Raw genomic sequence first — 23,091 nt, forward strand, 5'->3', positions numbered from 1 at the left:
TAATATATTCTATCTAAGATATTATATATATATATATATATTAGGTTGTAACTATAACTGCTAATCTTCAATCCCATCAAAGACCTGAGAAGGAATATAATGATACCTGAGAAATGGTAGATGGATGTAAGCAACTTTCTGGAATCTTGTAAGAGTAGACCAAGACAGCTGGCAGCCTGGACAGTCACCTAATGTTTCTCAGCATTGTTGGTGCATTCAAATTGGCTACAGGTCTAGGTATTTGACAGACCACTACCCCTGGCCCTGCCTTGTGGATGTGATAGTTACCAAAACCTCAATGGGGGTTGAAACTTCCAGACCAAAGCTGGAATGGCTACCCACTACATTCACTCATCTTTCTCTGCTTCCTCACTGCAGATAAAAATGTAACCAGCTGCTTCATGCTCTAGCCACAATGCCATCTCTACTAGGATGGACGGTCTGCCTGTGTACTGCCATGCTCCCCACCATGGGAATAATGGACTAAGCTATAAAACAACCTCAATTAAATATTTTCTTTTATAAGAGTTGCCATGGTCATGATGTCACCTCACAACAATAGTAACCCTAACTAAGAAACCCTAAATTGTGTGTGTGTGTGTGTGTGTGTGTGTAAACTAGATAGTAAAATTACTGCCTTCCTTAATTTATCTCCACCTTAATTATTTGAGACAGGAACTTTCTTTATACCTGGAGCTCAGCCTGTATCAGTTTAGACAGACTGACTGGCCAGTGTGTCCCAGAGATCCTCTTGTTTTCGCCTCCACAGTGCTGGCATTACAGATGCATGCTGCCATGCCTTACTTTTAGCCATGGTTTCTGGAGATCAAACTCAGGTCCACATGGTTGTGCTTTACCTATAGAATAATCTCTAGAACCCAGAACTTTTAATTCTCCATAATGAATTATGGCCAATTACATACACAGACAGAAAGAGAAGAGATAGAGACAGAGAGGAAGAGAAAGAGAGTTCACTAGAGGCCTGGACTGGTAAGGAGCCTGTAACAAACTCAGTTTCAGCTAGGAAACCAGGCACAGAACTTTTTAATTTATTCCTAGGTAATTTCAATGAGGCTCTGTAATTTGAAGTTTGACACTCGTGAGTGATGTCAGATAAGTTACTAACCCTTGCCGGTTCCCATTTTGGTGTGAAATTTGAGGGTGATTATAGCATCTTACAAAATTATTGCAGAATTTAAATTGTATGTAGCACAATGACCAGAACACAGATAAAAGTGTTTGAACATCTTTGTGTGTAGCCAACAAAACACTTTCCATACTAAATACTCTGTTTAATTCTGGAGACAACTGGAATCCCAGCAGAGTGAAATTTGAGATCTCTATATGCCCGCAGAACAATGTATGTCATAAAACATCATTTCAGTTTGTTGTTGACCCCGTATCAATGGCTGACACATTTGGTCCAGTCAGTGGCATTTGATTGGCATGCCTTTGCCTGCTTGCAATTTCTTTAAGTTCAACACCTGTTTCCTTCAGACACAAAGGGTCTCCAGTCTTGGTGTTGTAGGGGAGGGTTGGAATTTCATCTGATCTCAACCCCACCAGGAACCTCAGTACTTTTGCTCCCAAAAGAGGAGAACTCAGGCAGGGCCTGTAGTCAGGTGAGCAGTTGAGAATTTAATTACAGCAAGCAAAGAGGCAAGAATATGCCCTTGAGAATGTGGAGCAAGCCAAGCCACCACAGTTCTGACCCTTGAGGCTTTAGGCTTTTATCTGTCCTCTCCCTGTTATCTGATCCTTGTGCCTCCTCAAGGTACACACTTCTAGAAAGGGCTTTATTCTTCTCAGAAGCCCATTTCACCAGAATTTTTGTCTGTTATAAATTTGTATAAGATTCAAGACTATGTACAAGGGTTTTAGGTTCCCAAAAAGTTGTAAAGTTCACAGGGGGGGAGATTACCTCACTGGGTGTGCTTCCCTGCCAAAAATGTCCCTGAAGCTGGTTTGCAGGAGTGCAGCTAAACGAACTTCCACCACCTATTGTTCAGTTTGTCCTGTTTCCTTGACCACAACATCACTGCATCCTGTTTCTAGTGTCCTGATCTGGGGGCTGATTTTGAGGGTTCTTGGACCAGTCCCTCTACATCTAACTGATCTACATCAGCACAACTCTTTTGTGGGAAAGTGGTGCCAAGAAACCATTACTTCCAACAGGTGAACAGGATTTAACTGAACACCACTTGGTTGATAACTTGCTCTGATTTTAAGCCCACATTTCTCATTTATGCTGCTCGCCTGTCATTTGAATTCTTTAAATAGCATATTTGACCTTACAATAGGGCAGTGCCTATTGGCTATGGAGTCTCCTTTGCATTCAATTCGCCTGTGCTACATTCAAAGCACTGGAAAATGAGTTTCTGTATGGTAAGGTATAGCATGTTGATAAACATAAATCAGTGGACTTTTGAGAGAGATTTTCTGTAACAATTGCTTTGGGTTATTTAAATATAATTTTTCCTTTAAAAATTACTTCATATGAATCTGAAAGCTCAGTATTAGCAAATAACTCAAACACCTTGCACAGCAAGTGTAATGCCATTATAATTATCTGAATATGTTAACATTTAGGGAACAGTCAGGTGCATTTACTGGCCTTTAGAAAAATAGAATGCTGCATGTAGACACTAATTAATCAATAAAATTCTAATTGTATTCTGTTAAGTACTGGAAAAGACATTTCAACTTAAATATTCTATGTACAACCTGACCCATTCCCAAACAGCAATAAAAGCCAATTAGAATGCTGTTCAAATTATAATTATGAATTCTCTCACCATCTCCATGAATATTAAGACAAATCAAAGCAACAATGGAAGGAAAGAAGCAGGCTGGATCTGCATACAGGTTCCACCCTTTTGCTAACACTAAGGAGCACCACAAACAATGGCAGCAGTAAAAGCTAATATCTCCATCCTCAAAGTGGAATACATGCATTAACTTTCAGCATCATAATAAAGATGATGGAATTAAGGGATTATAAAAGACATGGGGTATACTGAACTAATGCAGAAAGTGGAAGATCATTTCTTGAGTCCTGAGGTCTGCATTCAGGGACTTTCCAAATGACACTTTGAACTCATCAAGCTCCATTTGGCATTCCTGATGGTGAAACCTCCTTTCATTATATCCTCAAGTATTATTTTCTAAATTATTAAGTGTTTTATTAGTATATATAAATTATACATAATAATGGGTTTTATCATGGCATTTGCATACACATACATAATGCATTTTTATCAAATTCAACCCCTACTATCTTTCTTGTTTTATGTTTCAGAGAACAACAGCCATTTTGTTACTAAAATTCCTTCTTTAGTGACACATAAAGCAATGTGTAGCTGGAGTTTTCTCCAGTACCGCTGGGGCCTCCAGCCACTCAGACCCAAGTAAACACACAGAGACTTATATTACTTATAACCTGTATGGCCATGGCAGGCTCCTTGCTATCTAGTTCTTTATCTTAAATTAACCCATTTCTATTAACCTATAAGTTGCTATGTGTCTTGTGGCTTACTGGTACTTTACATCTTACTTCTCATGGCGGCACCTGACAGTGTCTCCTGACTTAGCCTTCCACTTCCCAGAATTCTCCTCTCTGCTTGTCCCACCTATACTATACTTTCTGTCTGGCCAATCAGCTTTTTATTTATCAATCAATCAGAGCAACACATTTACAACATACAGAAAGACATCTCCAGCAGCAATGTCTCCCTGTCCTCCCATGATCACAATGACAAATCAAAGCACAGTTCCTCCTGGGGAGTTAATGAGTTTGTTTGACTTCTTTACAGTGCCTAGTTGTGAAGGGTCCAGGAATATAGAAATATAAAATTATAAGCTTAAGAGACAAAAACTGACAATTAACAGCTCTAAATGTTAACTGCTAACAATGGCTGTCTGCTTACATCCAGCTCCTCTGTCAACAGCCAAGGGTTAACTTTTAACCTTCTTGCCCCTTATAGCCAACAACTGCATGGACCAAAGTTAACTTCTGATAGTTGTTTCTATGTGACTTCTAGCATGCATCCCGCACCTGATTCTATAAAAGGGAGCCAGTACCTACCTCCATGGCCATAACCCCAGAATTCCAACATTGGCTGTGGTCCCAGCTAGCTTATAAGCTTTTGTGTCCTACAGTGTTTTTTTTTAATTTAATTTTAATTTTTCTGGAATAAAGTTTGCTTCTAGTTTAATGGAATTTGGTGGTCTGTCCCCCCACTGTTGTGCAACCCTGGACCCAACAATTGAGGGGTAGTTTACAGGGGTATGAGCATGATACTAGCCAAAAAAGATGAAGGCTTCCCTGAATTCATAAGAATGGAGGGCCCTGTCTCATCTTCCCCTGCCTCCTCCTAGGTTACATACAGTCAAAGCAGAGTGGGTTGTACAGAACAGGTGGTAGGGAATATTTAGTGATTCAGGTGAAAATCTCAGTTCTCCATTTCACATCTCTATGTGGGGATATAAACCATCAATAAGATCAACTGGAATGATATTTGCAAGGAGTAGGTCATGGAGCTCAACTCCATAAATGTCATTTGTTTAGCCCAGAAGACAGTTATCTATGACAGGACATGCCTGGAAGCCAACATCCTGTCTAATTTCTTCTCACTTTACCCAATTCCTTCAATTTTTTTCTGTCCCTTCTTCCATATTTCCTGAGGGTTTATAGGGGTGAGGACTATTTTCCAGTTATTTCTTAGGTACATTAAATAGTAAGACTATCAACTTCCTCAAAAGGCAGCACAGTTTAATTGTTAAAACATGTAGAAATGACCTTATCGAGTCTCATTGGATCTACTCTCACCATTAGCAATAATGTAGACTGCATTGACTCCCCTAATAGATGAATAAATATGGAAAGAATAGCCAGTTGCTGAATAGGATTGAGAACTAAGGTGCCTGGATTCAAGTATTTGCTCAGCCTCTCTGTGTCATCATTAATTAGAAATAATTCCTTCACTGGAATCACTAATAAGATTCACTATGTAAATCTCAGTTTACATAGAATTCTGTTCACTTAACACCAAAACTATTTCTAATCTTTTCAAAAAGGGATATGATTTATAATATTTTCCAACCCACTGAACTTTGCCTGGATTCCATTTAAATACTAAAGCTTTGGTTAAATTGTCAAGCATAAATTTGAAGCACAGTTTTGTAAGACACACCATGCCTTTCCATGTCTATGATAAATCATTCCTGTCCAGTATGAAAATTACAAAACACGGGCCAAGACAGTAAAGTAAGGAAGCTTACATGCAGAGGGGAAGGGATTATAGAGTACTTAAAGATACCAGGGCTCAAACTCTTTAAAGAGCTTTGCAGTGGCTTCTCTAGCAGTAACCACTGACAGAAAAGAACAGAAGCCACTAGTGATGGGCTGGGAGTTTCAGGAAGCTAGGGCTTGGATTTACAGTGGACTATGGTAAACTACAATAATGGAAGCCAGCTTTAACCGGCATCACAAAGTTTCTTGCTGGGTTGGCAGCAAGAATGTTTTAAAACAGATATACAGTAGTCAGAAGAGAATAGAGCTACTTCCTCTTGGGCATTGCAAAACCAGAACCCATACTAGGTGCTGAAATACTGTGTTGGTTAGGTTCAAGTTGACTTGATCCAGGCTAGAATAATTTGGGAAGAGGGACCCAGTTGAGAAAATGCCTCTATAAGTTTGGCTTATCAGTATGTCTATAGAGCATTTTCTTGATTAATGATTATTAAGGGCTCAGCCCACCATGAGTGGGGCCAATCCTGGGAAAGTGGTCTTGAATTTTATGAGAAATCTGGCTGAGTAAGCCATGAGGAGAAATCCAGTAAGCAGTGGTCATCAATGACCTCTGCATCCATTGTTGCTTTCAAGTTCTTGACTCCAGGTTCCTGCCCTGACTTCCCTCATGCAATAGAGGGAGACTTGAGAATTGTGAGGTGAAAGCCCTTTCCTCCCCTAGTTGCTCTTGCCATGGTGTTTATCACAGAAACAGAGATCCTGATTGAGACCAATTTGTGTACTCAGCTTGCAGTGTCAATCTCTGCTGGGCAGCATGGGCAAGTGAAGGAGTCAATTGGCCATTAGTCAAGATGTCTGTAGTTTTCTAGTGACCCGGAAACATTACCTATGAAAAGATAAGTTCATCAGGGGATCACTCAGTTGGTCAAGGGATTGCCATGCAAGCAAGAGGGTCTGAGCTCAACAAAGTATGACTCAAATGGTCAAGGGCTTCCCATGCCAGTATAGGGTCCTGAGTTCAAACCTCAAAAACAAAATTAAAGAAAAACACAAGGTGTGGTGCTAGATTGTAATTAAAGTATTAGGGGGGTGAAAACAAATACATCCTGGAACTCCAGACCAGACAGTGTAGTCTACTTGACAATTTTCCAGCCAATGAGAGATTCTATCTCAAAAAACAAGGTAGATATTATCTGAAGAATGATTGTTAATAACATCCTATTCTCTATGTGCGTATGTATACACATGTACCCATACCCATGCATACATGCACCTGTATAAACACAAACATGCATACACACACACACACTCACACACACATGAAGGATGAGTTTAATAGTCAAGTTTTTTTATAATACAAATGACAGATTAAACACATATTTGAGGATACCCTGGCCCACAACTCCAGTGGAAGTCCCCCAATTTACCAGAGGCCACACCAGTACCCAAAGCCCCAGTTAAGTACCTACAAACAGACCATGAACACTTTCTTAAAACCCACCTAGCCTAACTCCAACATCACCCCATCTCCTGGTCACCATATCCTAGCGACAATACCCATGGAAGCTCGTGCTTCAGCAGAACACACGCTGGCACCCACAGGTCATGCAGGTTGCCTGAACCCCAGCAGAGTGTCTGATGGGAATCTGATGGCTACCAGAATTATAGGCCACTCAAGCAAGAAGACCAGAGAAGAAAAAGAAAAAATCCAACAAAGGCAAACTCAGAAATCAGCACTTCTTTTAACTAGCACTTTATTACTGTGAAGGGACACCATGACTATGGCAACTCTTAGAAAGGAAAGCATTTAATTTGGCCTGGCTAACAGTTCAAAGGTTTAGTCTATTATCATCATGGTGCTAAGCCTCAATGCATGTGGGAAGACATGATGCTGGAGAAGGAGTTGAGAGTTCTTCTTGATTCACAAGCAGTAAAAGGAGAAATCCACACAAGCCCTACCTGGAGTATATAAGACCTCAAAGCCCACCTCCACAGTGACACACTTCTAACACAAGGCAAACCTACTCCAACAAGGCTATACCTCCTCATAGTGCCACTCTCTATGGACCAGTTATTCGATACCATGAGTCTATGTGGACCATTTGTGTTCAAAACACTACAGCACCTAAACTACCCCAAGCCAGATGCCTAGATTCCAGCCTAAAAATACAATGAACAAAAGCTAGGTCACCACCATAGCCCAGCTATCCCACTACAGTAGTAACCTCTGAGTATTACAACACATTTGAAGCACAAGAAAAATACCTTAAAATCAACTTTATGAAGATAACAGAGGATCTTAAAGAGGAAATGAATGAATTCCTTAAAGAAATCTATGACACAATTAAAAAAACCTGGAGGAAATGAATAAATCACTCAAAGAAAGCCAGGAAAACATAGGAAATTAATAAATCCCTTTAGAAAAGCCAAGAAAAAGTAAGCAAACAAGTTAAGTAAATGAATAAAAATGTTAAAGACCTAAAATTGGAACCAGAAGTAATAAAGAAAACACAAACTAGGGGAATCCTAGATATGGAAAATCTAGATAAGTGAACAAGAATTACAGATGCAAAAATTACCAACAGAATACAACACATGAAGAGAGAAATGTAGGCATTGAAGATACTATAGAAAAAATTGATGTATCAGTCAAAGAAAATATTAAATCTAAAAAGTCCTGACACAAAACATCCAGGAAAATCTGGCACACTATTTAAAAATCACCAAACCGGGAATAATAGGAATAGAAGAGGAAGAAGAATCCCAACTCAAAGACCCAGGAAATATTTCCAACAAAATCATAGAAGAAAAATTTCCTAGCCTGAAGAAAGACATTCCTATAAAGGTACAAGAAGCTTATAGAACATGAAATAGATTGGACTAAAAAAGAAAGTTCCCTTGCCACTTAATAATCAGAACACTAAACATACAGAGTAAAGAATACTAAAAGCAAGAGAAAAGTGCCAAGTAACATATAAAGGTAGACCTATTTGAATAACACTGGACTTCTCAATGGAGTTGCTAAAAGACAATAGATAGAGAAAATATCTATAATAAAGTCAAATTTATTCAACATCTATCTACAAATGCAGCCCTATACATGATACTAGAAGAAAAACTATAATCCAAGGAGGTTAACAACTGTAAAAACACAGGAAATAAACAATATCACACCCTCAAAATCAAAGCACACATGTACAGGCACACACATGTACACATACCACCACCAACAACAACAATAACAACAAAATAACAAGAATTAGCAATCATTAGCCATTGATCAATGATGTGTCTCAATATCAATGGACTCAATTCCCCACCCCCAAAGAAAACTCCACAAACTAACAGTTTGGATGTGAAAACCAGCTCCAATCCTACTGCTGCTTATATGATACTCACTTCAACACCAAAGATAGACATCACCTCAGAGTAAAGGACTGGAAAAAGTTTTTCCAAGCAAATGGACCTAAGAAACAAGGTGGTGGTATAGTCATTCTCATATCTAACAAAACATACTTCAAACAAAAATTAATCAAAGTGACAGGGAAAGACACTTCATACTCATCAAAGAAAATATTCATCATAGTGATCTTTCAATTCTTAACATCTATACCCCAAACACAAGGGCACACACATTTGTAAGTGGGAGACTACTAAAACTTAATTCACACATCAACCCTCACACGTTGAAGATGGAAGACTTCAATACCCCACTTTCACTAATGGATGGGTAATCCAGTAAAAAAAAAAAGATAAATATTGGAGCTAAGAAAAATTATAAAACAAGTGCCCAAAGACAAAAGAATAAACCTTATTCTCAGAATACTACAGAACTTCATGCAAAATTGACCATTTACTCAGTCACAAAGCAAGTCTCAATAGAAACAATAATATTGAAATAATCCCTTTCATTATATCAGACCAGCAAGGATTAAAACTGTAGTTCAACATACTGAAACAATAAGAAGCCTACAAACTCATGGAAACTGAACAAATCTCTACTGAATGACTGTTGGGTCAGGAACAAAAATAAAGATATTAAAGACTTTCTAGAATTCAATGAATGAAAATGAATGGAAACATGAAAAAACTTATGGGACACAATAAAAGAAGTGCTAAGAGAAAAATTCATAGCACTAAGTGACTACATAAAGAAATTGGAGAGATCTCATGCTACCAACTTAACAGCACACCTAAAAGCTCTAGAATAGAAAGAGGCAAGCCTATGCCATTTTTGTAGATGGCAGAAAACAATCAAACTGAGGGCTGAAGTCAATAAAATAGAACCAAAGAAATAATGAAACAATGCAAATAATTAATGAAACAAAAAGTTGATTCTTTGAGACAGTCAAGAAGATAGACAAATCTGTATCTAAAGTAACTAAAAGATGGAGAGCCTACCCATATTAACAAAATCAGAAACAAAGGGAATAGCATAACATACAAATAGGAAATTCAAAGAATCATTAAGTCATATCTTTAAAACCTGTACTCTACAAAATTGGAAAATGTAAAAGAAACATACTTAGCCATCAGAGGAATGTAAATCAAAATGATGCTGAGATTCCAACTTACATCTATCAGAATGGAATAAAAAAGAGAAGTGACAGCTCATGCTGGTAAGGGTGTGGAGTAAGGGGAACACTCCTCCATTGTTAGTGGGAGTACAAAAAAGTACAGCCACTTTGGAAATCAATATGGTGGTTCATCAGAAAATTGGGAATCAATCTACCTCAAGACCCAGCTATACCACTCTTGGGTATATGGAGCAAAGACACTTGCTCAACCATTTTCATTGCTTCATTGCAACTTTATTCACAATAGCTAAAAACTGGAAGCAACCTAGAGGTTAATCAACTGAAGAATACATAAAGAGAATGTGTTATATTTATACAATGGAGTTTTACTCAGCTGTTAAAAAATGACATTATGTAATCTGTGGGCAAGTGGATGGAACTAAAAAAGACCATCTTGAGTGACATAAACCAGACCCAGAAAGACAAATGTGATATGTACTCACTTATTAGTAGACATTCGCTGTTAAGTAAAGGATAATCATGCTACAATTCACAGATTGAGAGAAGGTAAATAACAATTAGGGTTCAAGAGGGGACACATGGATCTCCTTTGGAAGAGGAAATAGAATAGATTTTGTGGGTGGACTGATGGATCAGAACAAAAGAGATGAGGTGGGCAAAGGGATGGAGGAACAAAATAATGGGAGAGAAGAGTTGAATTGAAGGGGCATTTGGGGGTAATGTAGAAACCTAATGCAGTGGTAATTCCCCGGAATTTATGAAAGTGACTCTAGTAAAGTGTCCCTATACTGAGGAATATTGAGTCTAAACTTCTCATCTACAACCAGGATGGCTCCTAGCAGTACAACTGGGACATCAACCCAGCTACAAAACCTTTGACCTACAATCTGTTCTGCCTGCAAGATGTTTTGAGGCAATGGTGGTGTAGAACATGTTGGAGTGGCCAACAAATTACTGGTTCAACTTGAAGTTAATAGAGGGATCTCATGACTGACACTGCCTGGATTGCCAGGAACCAGAGGCAAGAGAGCCCAGAGTCCCAGGATAGAACCAAACATGAATGGAAAATAAAAGTCAATGAAATGATATTCTGTTATACTCAGATCAGAGCCTAGTCCAATTGTCATTATAGGGGAATCATTTAGCAACTGACAGGAACAGATGCAGAGACCCACAGCCAAACACTAGGCAGAGCCAGGTGAACCCCACAGAAGAGGGAGAGGAAGGAGCCAGAGGTATTTAGGACACCACAAGAACACAGCCTACGGCATCAACTAAGCAGGGATCATAGGGGCTCACAGAGACTGATAAGTGATCAACATGGACCCTTATGGTTGTGTAGTTTGATATGCCTGTGGAACTCCCAACAAGGGGAGTGGAGGAGTGTCTCTGACTTCTTAACCTTCACTTGAGAACCTTTTTCTCCTCCTGGGTTACCTTGTCCAACCTGATATGAGGGCTTATGCCCAGTCTTATTGTATTTTGTGAGGCCATGTTCAGTGGATATGCCTGGGAGACCTGAAAATAGATCTTTCTCCCAGAAATAGATCTAGGAGAAAGGGGATGTGGGATAGGGAATGGGAGGAATGGAGGGAAGAGAAACTGCAGTCAGGATATAATATATGTCAAAAATAAAAGTTTGTAAAGCATGTATTTGTGGTGAGAATGGATCTCATGACTTCCAAATCCTAACATGCAAGTAGGTCACTACTTATGTTGCCTCTACTTTTATGACTACTTACTTTACTTTTCAAAGCACTTCTGCTTCTCACGACTAGACTACTTAGATGCATGTTTCTAAACTTTAGTGCCTTAGGGAGCAGTTGTCTAAGACTGGACCTCAAGTCCCTGCTGTAGACCCAGTCTGATCTTGAATTGTGTCTCTAGGCATCACAAAGCCAATAAATAAAACACATAAATGAGATAAAGTGCTTAACTCAAACCCAGCAATAGTTCCTGGAGCATGAATTTAAGGAAACTCCTGACACTATAACTATCTACTTAAGAGGCAGGGGTACTCAGTCAGTGGCTCACTATCCTTTTGGACTTAGCAATAATTTCACAGGGGTTGCATATCAGATATCCTGCAAATCAGATATTAGCATTATGATTCATAACAGGTAAAATTGCAGTTATGATATAGCAATGAAATAATTTTATGATTGGCAATCACTACAACATGAAGAACTATGTTAAAGGATCACAGTATTAGGAGGGTTGAGAACCATTGAGTTAAGGAATTTGAAGTATTCCTTTTTGAATGCTAAAGGTTTCATCATTTCATCTAAAAAACAAAAAATAAGACTTCTGTATTTCAAAAGAATTCTATTTTAAATGGCCAGCATATGATCACCTGATCTTAAAGTTTTTAACTTGTTTAAAGTTTGGGGGGTGATGGTACTTGCATGTGTCATGGGCCTCATACTGAGTTCAAGAGGCAATTAATGATACTTGGTTCTCCTCTTCCACCACGTGGTGCCTAGGGATCAAATTTAGGACATGAAACCTGATGATAAGTGCCTTTACTCACTGAGTCACTTTGTTGGCCCTGCCTTATCTCATTTATATGGAATACCTGAGTATATATATAAAATATATAAATATATAAAATAAGCAAATACCTAAAAATACAGGAAGAGTAGTAGTTGACAGGATAGAGAAGGGGAAATGGGATGTGATTGCTTTAATGGATAAAAGGCGTGTAGCTGAAGTTTTCCTGGTCCTGCCTGGCTCCTGTGGTCCTGCGGCCACTTGGACCCAAGCAAATACACAAAGGATTATATTAATTAAATCTGCTCAGACATTAGCTCAGGCTAACTATTGACTAGCTCTTACACTTAAATTAACCGATAATTCTTATTTATGTTTAGCCATGTGGCTTGGTACCTTTTCTCAGTTCTGCCTTCACATTTTGCTTCCTTTGTGTCTGTCTGGCATTTGCTGACTCAGCCTTCCTGTTCCCAGAATTCTCTTCTCTGCTTATCCTGCCTATACTATACTTCCTGTCTAGCTATTGGCCAATCAGCATTTTATTTATCAAACAATATCAACCAATCAGATGAACATATTCACTTCATACAGAAAGGTTTTTTTTTTTTTTTTCTGCAATGAAGAAATGTTTGGGAACTGGGTAGAGGTGATGCTTGTAATGCATGGGGTGTCATAGACAGTCAAGATCATGTATTGTAATTGCTCTTCTTTGTGATCAACTTGAATATACCTGTAATTAACTGAAATCCAAGAAGCTGGGTATAAATATGGGGGGATTTTATTAATTAAATCATTTGAAGTTGGAAAACCCACCCTAATTCTGGGATTTTTGAGGTGAAAAATCCACCTTCCATCTGAAGCACACCTGGTGGCCATCTGTATAAGGGTCAGGGAAGAAGGAAGCATTTGTTCTTCCCCACTTGCCCTCACTGTTGCTGGCAAGGCCAAGCCCTCACTGCCATTAGAAGCTACTTCTTTGTGATTCTGGCATATAATGGAGACAAGCTGAGAAATTCAGTCTCATGGACAGCACATCTATTGGATTCTTAAACTTCCTGTTTGTAGACAGCCATTGTTGCACTGGGTAGGGGGTACAGCCTGTAAGCTGTTCTAATAAATTATATATATTCGTTCTATCAGTTCTGCTCCTCTAGTGAACCCTGACTGTTACATGCATATTTTACTATGTATATTTTACTAAAATGAAGAATTCTCAAAATAAAAATTAGGAATATTTATTTTCATAGAAGTAAATAGAGCTGTTTTTTGTTGTTGTTTGGTTTTAGTGGATGGTGCAGATTTGGGGACCAAGTAGACCTCCATTCAAATCTTGGTTCTCTGGTTTCCTACCTACACAATTGGATAACTGAAGATATTCTTCAGATCATAATGCACTAACAAACTTGATATAAGATTTGTTAAGGCAGATTAAACACCTTGCATAGTATTTGTTATAATAGGTGCTTAGTGCAGTGATGGCTGCTTTGTCATGGACTCTTTAAAGTCATGGAATAGGAGAGCAGAAGGAAGTGGAAAGGGTAATTTTATTGTGAGGAAGTCATTGAGAACGAGCTGGACTAAGTCCACAAAGCCTGATTCTGATGTAGTTACATTAATGTACCAATTCTTTGGGATTCTTATTTCCCCTCTGGCTAGAATTCAGTGCAAATAATATTTGATATTTGAATGAAATAAAATAAAATAAAATAAAACCAGTATGTGAAACAATTATCTATCCAAATTATTGTTCCTATGGAAATGTCAATGGACTTCAGTGAAAAAAATTAAACTTTGGGCTAAAAGATTAAATTAGAGGGGCCATAGTTTAAAGTAATAGACAAAAGTACATATTTTGAAATATTTCTAGTCTACCAACACTTTTTTCATTGTTTTTTTCTTGATTTAATAATTGAGGCAAACTTCAGCAAAATGTGCAGCAGATGTAAATATATCCAGGGAGACATCTAGCATTTATTATTCCTCTTTCTATAATCCATGACAATGACACTCACCTCATAAATATTCATAAAATTTTCTTTTAAATCGCATTACAGAACACACTGGGCCTCTCCCAGTCTTGGAGGCACCCACTCCAGTTTCTCTTTGTGGTGTTTGCCTTGCTCTGCAAAATAAACTTCTGCTTAAACTGTCCTTGTTTCCTGATTAAATTATTTACTTCAGGGAGACAAGAACCGAGGAGCCCCTATAGCTAAATAAGTATGCTGTCTTGTGGGAGTGCAGAATAGTTCTCCATTCTCTCAAGATGAGAAAGAAGACAAGAGGTCAGAAGAAGAAAAAGAAACATTGTCCCCCAGGATGATTTGGAATGAAATCAGACACTGCTTTCACATAGATGGTGCAGCATGTTGAGATTTCCTTTGATGCCTACCATACCTGTGTGTTTTAAACCTCCTTTAACTTGGAAAAAGATATCCAGTGATCTGAAAATTTGTTTTGCCTTTAAGAAGTGTAATTTCCTGACCTCATTTGGTACCCTTGGATATTTGTTTCTTCCTAATCATAAAGTTCATGCCCACTGGTAATTTCTAACGGGACTAAATGCTGGCTTGGCTCTCAGGTTGTTTGGAAGAACATATGTAGAAAATGCACAGAGAAAAAGACTGAAACAGAAATGCAACTACACATAGTTGCAAGTGTTGGGATGGAGTCAAGTTCATGAAATGTAACATGAATTACTAAACTGTCTTATTAATAAACATCCTGGATCCAGATATTGGGGTGAAAACTGAGAGATCAAAGAAGCAGAAAGAAGCCAGCCACATACCACTAGGAAATCCTTAGCCAAAGAGAGAGCTACTTCCTGTATACTCATGCCTATATTCCTTTCTGTGCCCTGCCATCTTACTTCCTCTCTCTGCCCAGCTACATCACTTTTCTCCTTCTGTCCAGCTCAATCACTTCCTGTCTGTCTGTACAGACCCACAGACCTCTATGGGTAGCTTTGCGCCTTTCCTGGAACTCACTTGGTAGCCCAGGCTGGGATTAAAGGCATCTGTCACCACACTGTCTGTGTTCCCAGTGTGGCCTTGAACTCACAGAGATCTGGATGAATCTCTCTTCCTCCCAAATGCTAGGATTAAAGGCATGTGCCACCACTGCCTGGCCCCTATGTTTAATATAGTGGCTGGCTTCTTCCTATGTTCTCCATGCAAACTTTATTTATTAGAGCACAAATAAAATACCACCACAATGAAATGCTTGAATACATCTATATTCAATCTTCTTTTTCCTCGAAACTATTGTAAACACGTTACATAAACACTGAGTATTGGCAAAGAAAACATTTTGCACATTATATTTGTTAATGTTAAGATCAAAGCTAAATAATAATATTTCTAAAACCCATAGTTGCCTTTTGTGAGAAAAGCACAAAATATCATCTTACCAGTGTGTCAAGATACCGTTCTAATCAAAAAGTAATCTGTGTATTCTCTTAGCTCATAGTACAGATACCTCAAAGTTGTATAGGACTTCACAATTTAGTTATTAAATGGGATTTTCAGACTATGACAGTTAACATTGATTGTCAACTTGGCAGGATCTAGAATCACACAAAACACAAAACTCTGAACATGACTATGAGGGAGCTTCTAGACTGAGTTCACTGCAGTGTGAGAAGAACCCTAGGAATGTGAGTGTCAGTGTTCCATGGGATGGGGTTTGAGCTCAATAAGATAGAAAAGGTGAGTTGGGCACCAGCATTGATCTCCCTGAGCTTTTTGAGTATATATGCAATGTGACCCGCTGCTCCACATTCCTGCCATGCTTTCCCACTGTGGCAGACTGTGCCTTTGAACCCAAAGCCAAATTAACTCTCCCTTCTTTAAGTTGCTTTCTTTGGCATTTTGTCACAGCAATGAAAAGTAACTAATATCCAGAACATGAGCCTTGCAGTCATAAGAGCACACAATTTCTGTGACACAGATTTGGAGTGTAGGTTTTACCAGCTCTTGGTGCATGATATTACTGAAAATTTTAGTGCTTGAAAACAACTCACATCTGCTCATTTACTTTTCTCTAATTGTACTTCACTGGCAGAGAGTCAAGATATGTGAACTTCCCAGACAAATCTGTTTTGTTGCCCCTCTAACTTCTGACAGCAATCTAAATCCCTATCTGACCACCTACACTTTACCCACTCTAACCCAGTCCTGTCTCCTAGTTCCCTGCTCTTTGTCTAATTGCTCTGAAAAAGATGCTTATAATCATCTAGGATAACTAACATAACTTGGAGTTAGCTCCATCTGTTGAGATTCTGATTTTAATTGTATCTGCAAAGTTCCAGGTGCCATATAAATAATACTTCTAGGATCAATATGTTAGATTTGGCATTTCTTGGATAATTATTCAGCCTTCCTAGAGGTTATCTTACAAACATTTAACAAGCACAGCATAACACTAACCATAACCCTGTATAACTCTAACCTTAACCCTTAGTCTAACCTAACCCTGACACCAAACATAACCTCTAACCCTAATCCTAACCCCAAATCCTGACCATGTCCGTAACCCTCTAACCCTAACCTGAAGCCTCTAACGCTAACCTAGACTTACCCCTAACAAAGTCATATACTTTTTCATCCTTCAGATGAGAAAGTTGGACCGTATTTTAAACATATACCTAATACCACTAAACTATACATTCTTTACCCTCTTTGGGAAGATTATTAGTTAAAAATGTTTCCAATTTCATTGTAGACTTGTATATACTTGTGTTAAATAAAAATTACCAGTGAAAAAAAGTAATAAAACCACAAATGCTGTATTTGTGAGTCCTTTGAAATTTTAATGCCTGAACACCAGTTCACCAAATGAGTGAGGTTGGGGACATGCAAGGGAGAGAAGGGGAAGGAGGAGTTCCAGGGGGCCAGTGGGGTTTAGTTCTCCTTTTCAGAGAGGGGAAAGAATTCAGTATCCAGCCCTGTAACAGAAATTGCTGGCCTTGCATGAAGCATTAGACTGGATGGAATTGATCACAAGCCCTATCTCAATAATCTATCATCAGCTTATCTAATTAAGATTTGGACTGAAAGCCTTCTGGCTAAGCTTCTTTCTGAGGGGGCATGGCACAGGATGCTGTAAATGTGGCAAAGCCTATTTACAACAGCACAATGTGATGTCGGTAGGCCCAGTCACCAGTACCAGAAGTCTAGCTCAGTCCAACCAAGTTTGATTGGGGTATAATTATCACTGTGGAATGCCATCTTTTCCCCCCCAAAAGTCCTCATACAACAACCTCTAGCACTAACCTTGAATCTAACGCCTAACACTCACCTTACCTTTAACCTCATCTGGGGACACTTGAGCCACAATATCTGTGTGAGCTATATGGGTTCAGTCCCAGGAACACTGCCAATTGTACACATAACTGGAGGACCAGGCCACTGCTGGATGTCTTCTGCAGTTCCAAGTATGACAGATGTCCTTGTTGCTCATACCAATGGTTTCTCCCCTCAGTCTTTCAAATCCCAGCCCACAGATGCAGAGAGGGGCATTCCTTTTTAGGACTGGTAGTTTGGTTTTTGTTGGTTTGTTTGTTTCATTTTTCCTTTAATTTCACCTGCTTTATGGAAAGAAGTGCAAGAAAGGTTCAAGGAATTACAAGGCCCAGGATTTTCTCCTGCAAGTGAAATACAATGTAGCAGGGGTAAAACAGGCAGCTTTTAAATAGTAGGTTATGCTGTGGGATGTTCTATATGTCCTGTGGGAGCCTGTTCTCGGGTTCCTCATGGCTTTACCCAGCAAGTCCGCATAGAGGATGATTAGGACCACGGGCCTGAGTACAGGTGTCCAAGATGGTCTGCACTTGGCTGTGCTGTGGGATGGTCTGTATGTCAAATTGCTCTGATTGGTCAATAAATAAAACACTGACTGGCCAGTGGCTAGGCAGGAAGTATAGGCGGGACAAATAGAGAGGAGAAAAGAAAGAACAGGAAGGCAGAAGAAGTCACTGCCAGCTGCCACCCTGACAAGCAGCATGAAAAGATGCTGGTAAGCCACAAGCCACATGGCAGGGTATAGATTTGTGGAAATGGATTAATTTAAGATATAAGAACAGTTAGCAAGAAGCCTGCCACGGCCATACAGTTTGTAACCAATAGAAGTCTCTGTGTTTACTTGCTTGGGTCTGAGCAGCTGTGTGACTGGCGGGAGACAAAGATTTGTCCTGACTGTGGGCAAGGCAGGAAAACTCTAGCTACAAGGTTAGCCATTTGCTTAGCTTTCAGCTAGAGAGGAAGCAGAATTCTGTCCACAGAAGCACTGATTTCACTACCCACAGGAGAAATGAAAGTCTTATCCCCTGGGTAGCTTGAGGTAACAGGTCAGGTATGTTCCAGTGAGGGGCCTTCCTGGATTCTTCTGGAAAAAGCTCCTAGTCCCTCACAACTGCAGCAGCTGCAGGCAGAAATTGATGGGCTATTGGCCACATGCTGTATTGCCCCCAGGATGCTGCTGGAAGTGTGACCGGCTCTGCCTTGCAGCCATGGCCTCTTTCCCACAGACTGGTCTAGCCTATCAGGATTTTGTCAATCCATTTTAATCAATTTACAAACATCTCTTTATATTGCCCTCAGAAAGCATTGACAGTGTTATCATCGTCTTAGCAGGTTGGCAGCTTTGGCCCAGATCCAAGCTTTTTTCTTGTGTGTACATAATCTAAGAATAGTTCTCTAGCTGTCAAATGTAAAGTACTGATAAGCAAAAACTATTGGCTTTCATGGGGAACACTTGACTTATATTTTATAATTTAGTCTTTACTTACATATTTTAACATATTTACTCTAGTACACAGTTCTTAGAGAAAAGTTGGTCAACACAGTGATCTAACCTCCATTTCAGTTCTTTGTTTATTTGTTTTGTTTACATTTTTCATGTTCTAGTCTTCTTTGCAGAGGTAAGTGGTCCTCTTTTCTTTAAATCTTGAGATTGTAATTAAGTCATTTTCCTCATCCTTTTCCTGTCTAAAAACACTCCCTTTTACCCCTCCTTGCACTCTTTCAATTTCATGGCCTCCTTTTTGACTAATTATGTTACATTGATATATGTATATATAATATATTATATATTCCTAAATATGCATGTATGTAGGGCACCATGTATCTCAAACTATGACATCAAGGCTGAATTTCAACTGTTCATCAACTTGCTTCCACTTCCCAAGTGCCAGTCTGACAGCCATGCACCATCATATTTGGCTTCACCATTTATTTCTTACCCCTAACTAGACATCCTAACCCTGGCTCTGATACTGTCTAGCCCTTACCCTAACCCCAATGTTCTATCCCAAACCCTAACGCTAACTCTGACCTTCATCACTTCACAGAAAGCATGCAGACAAGAATTAGTATCTAATCATAGATACTTATACATATTTCCACTAACATTATAAACAATTAGGAATCAGCTAAAAAAACTTTTGGTATTTGTAATAATTTAGAGTTAAATTGTATATAGGAGCAGATAGTGAAGTCCAATCTGAATGGTATAGATCTCTACATCCCTGCATTTCAATTCTGTGCTGTATAAATTCCCAGAAAACTGAAACACAGGGAATGGTTTGCTTTGGATTAGAACTCCAGTGCATAGTTCACCGTTGCAGGGAAGTCACAGGGAAGAACATGGAGATAGTTGATTCTCCCACATCCATGGTCAAGGGCGGAGAGAAAGGCTGCACTACACTGCCTGCTCATTTGCTCGGCAGGGAACTTTCTTCACTGTTATACAGTTCGGGGTACAATTTATACAGTGCACTCTTATACAGTACCGGGTAGATCTTCCCTCTTCCAGTAACAACCAAGGCAATTACCTCACAGATATGCCCACTAGCCAACCTGATCCAGATAATTGCTCATTAAGACTCTCCTCTCAAGTGATTCTAAATTATATCAAGTTGACTGTTAAAACTAACCAGCCCTGCTTGTCCTGGGAAATTTACAGAAGAATCATAGTGTTCTGTACAATGAAGTTGTAGAACAATTCTAGAAGTAAACTAATGTTTCAAGTACCTAAATATAATGCTAGTACACAATACACTCTTTTTCCATATGCTACCTTAGGTTTTTCTACAATTGTCCGCCATGTGCTATGTAGATATAAGAAAACACATCATGCTTCTCTTGAATACCTTCTAACATGCATGTATTATGTTAGAATATGATGACTGTGAATCCGTGAGTAATGTGAATTACAGTATTTTTTCTGTTCTAGATTGCTTCATAAAAATGATACCTGACAGATTTAAGATGTCAAAATTTACTTCAAGCAAATGATAGTTTTGCAGCCATTTTGAATGTGAAGAGTAGTTACTTGTAAATTTTCTTTTCTGTAGTATTTCCATTTTACACACAGAGTCCTTCAAAGATTACAGCACAGACAGAAGCAGGCTCAGCCATTATGAGCTACCAGCATGTGGAGACAATGTTAATGCTCTTGGTTGGACTTTTTCAATCCTGCCGCAAGACAAGCAGATGTTGATGATTTTATTGATAAAATGGAAAAGCCTGGGAAAGATTAATGATGAAACAATGTGAAGGTGAATACCACATGTAAGCAACAAATGTGTGTGAAGATAACCAGAACAAAATATTAATGGTGATGTTCCTACCTTTAGAATCTTTAATTATATTTGACATGTGTTATATAAAAAAAGAGGATTCAGTTTGTATGTGTTTGCATGTGTGTGTTTTATGTCTTAATTTCATTAATTAAATAGTAATTCAAATTAAGCATTTCCTAAACATGAGATATTTACTTTGGTGTGCTTAGTAAATGAAAAAAGCAAAGCTCTTTCCTTTTGTAAACAAAAGAATTCCCATTGAGGACACTGTATTTTAAGATCTACTTACATGTTTGAATTCCTTGAATAAAGGCTTTATGGATTGAAATCTTAACTAAAGTTGTATGGTAGGATCTGATTTCTGTCAATAGTAAAACAATACACAAGATGCTTTTCTTTTATCAATAATTGGGATGTATAAACTGTTGTATATTCTGGGAGAGAATAAAGGATGGGTTGACAGAGGTGGCCAGGATTGGCTTTGTTTAAACAGATAAGGGACCTTTCTAATAATGCAGTTGGGGGATAAAACAAAATAATTGCTTCATCTATTTTAAAAGTTTAAACAGTTTACATGCATTTGTTTTCATTTTAAAATAATTGCAATGAAACTAGAATCATAGATGCATGAAGATGCATCCCAGATGAAGAAAGCTCGCCTAAAGACACTTATGATCCTAGGTTTGATCCCAAGGTCTACATACAAAAATATATAATTTTTTGCTATGTTAAAATCTTAGATCCATATCTATATCTATCTATATATCTTCTATTGATAACACACACACACACATACACACACACACACACACACACACTCACAAAGAGAGAGATAGGGAGAGAAAGAGAGGGAGGGAGAGGGAGAGAGTGTGTGTGATAAGTTAAAGGAAGCTTCCACACCACAGTGAAGCATTTGTTAACTATTCAACATGTAACTAAAACTTTTGAGTCCATCATTAAGACAACATGGAACCTGCCATTTTCTATTCTATGTTGCATTCCTTTAAAGTAAATAAATGATATCTTTAGTTCTGAAACACTAACATATATTGCAAAAGTATTTTCGATTATTCCGTCAAATAAATATGAGAGTCCTTGCCCAAAATTTTCCTTAATGGAAACATAAAATTGATTGGGCTTTTGTAAACATTATCATTGTGATATGCAGGGAATAGAAGCTAAATTTTTAGGTCCAATGTGTTCTTTGTTGAGAATTGGAGTTCTAGATAGAAAGCTAGTTCTATATGTACATTTGGCCAGATTTAGAATATGGGTTTAGGATCAATGAGTACTTCACAAAAGTATTCAATCTCATCCTTAAATCTTTGTGCTGCTCTATTTCTGGACCTCCCTCACACAAATACTTTACTTATAGATAATATTTTCCTCTTCATGTCCACATAGAATGTGATCCTGCTTAGGAGAGAATTTCCAAAACTTCTTTGATAAAGTAATGGTAATGGCTATACTAATAACTTGTTCAAGCTCTCTATGGAAACCGTAGCTATTCACCTACATCAATCAATGATGTGTGGTCACTCATTATGTCTTAGCCAGCACAGTTCATAGTTCATTGAACATGCTTTTCTCTTAACTTCTACTCCGTATTTTGAAATTTCCTATTAAAATAAATTTTAAAATCCTTTAAAAAGTACCAACATATACTTTATTGAATAAATTCTAGCAGTGCCTTCATGGACTAGGTCTTTTTAAAGCTATTAAAATTTCCTTTATTTTTATATTATTAAAAATGGCTAGTCAGATTAAGTTTTGTAAGTTCCCACGTTTATATCACTGTTAAACCACATTGTTAAAACTCTACATAGAGTATTATAAATAATGCAGCAGTAGCTGTCTTAGTTACTCTTGTATTGATGTGAAGAGACATCATGACCAAGCTAAATAAAAGGAAGAAACACTTAATGGGGCACTTGCTTACAGTTTCAGAGCATTATTAGTCCATGATCATCTTGGTGGAAAGCATGGCAGCAGGCAGGCATGGTGCTGAAGCAGAGGCTGAGATCTTTCACTCTGATCCATAAATTTCAGGTGGCAGAAAGAGACAGGGCCTAGCCTGGACATTTGAAGCCTCCAATGCCAACTACCAGTGACATACTTTCTACAACAAGGTCACACCTAATACTTTCTAAACAGTACACCAACTGGGAACCAGACATTCAGATCTATGAGCCTATGGGGACCATTCTCATTCAAACCACCACAATAGCTAATAT

Source organism: Peromyscus maniculatus, chromosome 11, assembly GCF_049852395.1.
Source record: "Peromyscus maniculatus bairdii isolate BWxNUB_F1_BW_parent chromosome 11, HU_Pman_BW_mat_3.1, whole genome shotgun sequence".
In the NCBI taxonomy this organism is placed as follows: Eukaryota; Metazoa; Chordata; class Mammalia; order Rodentia; family Cricetidae; genus Peromyscus; species Peromyscus maniculatus.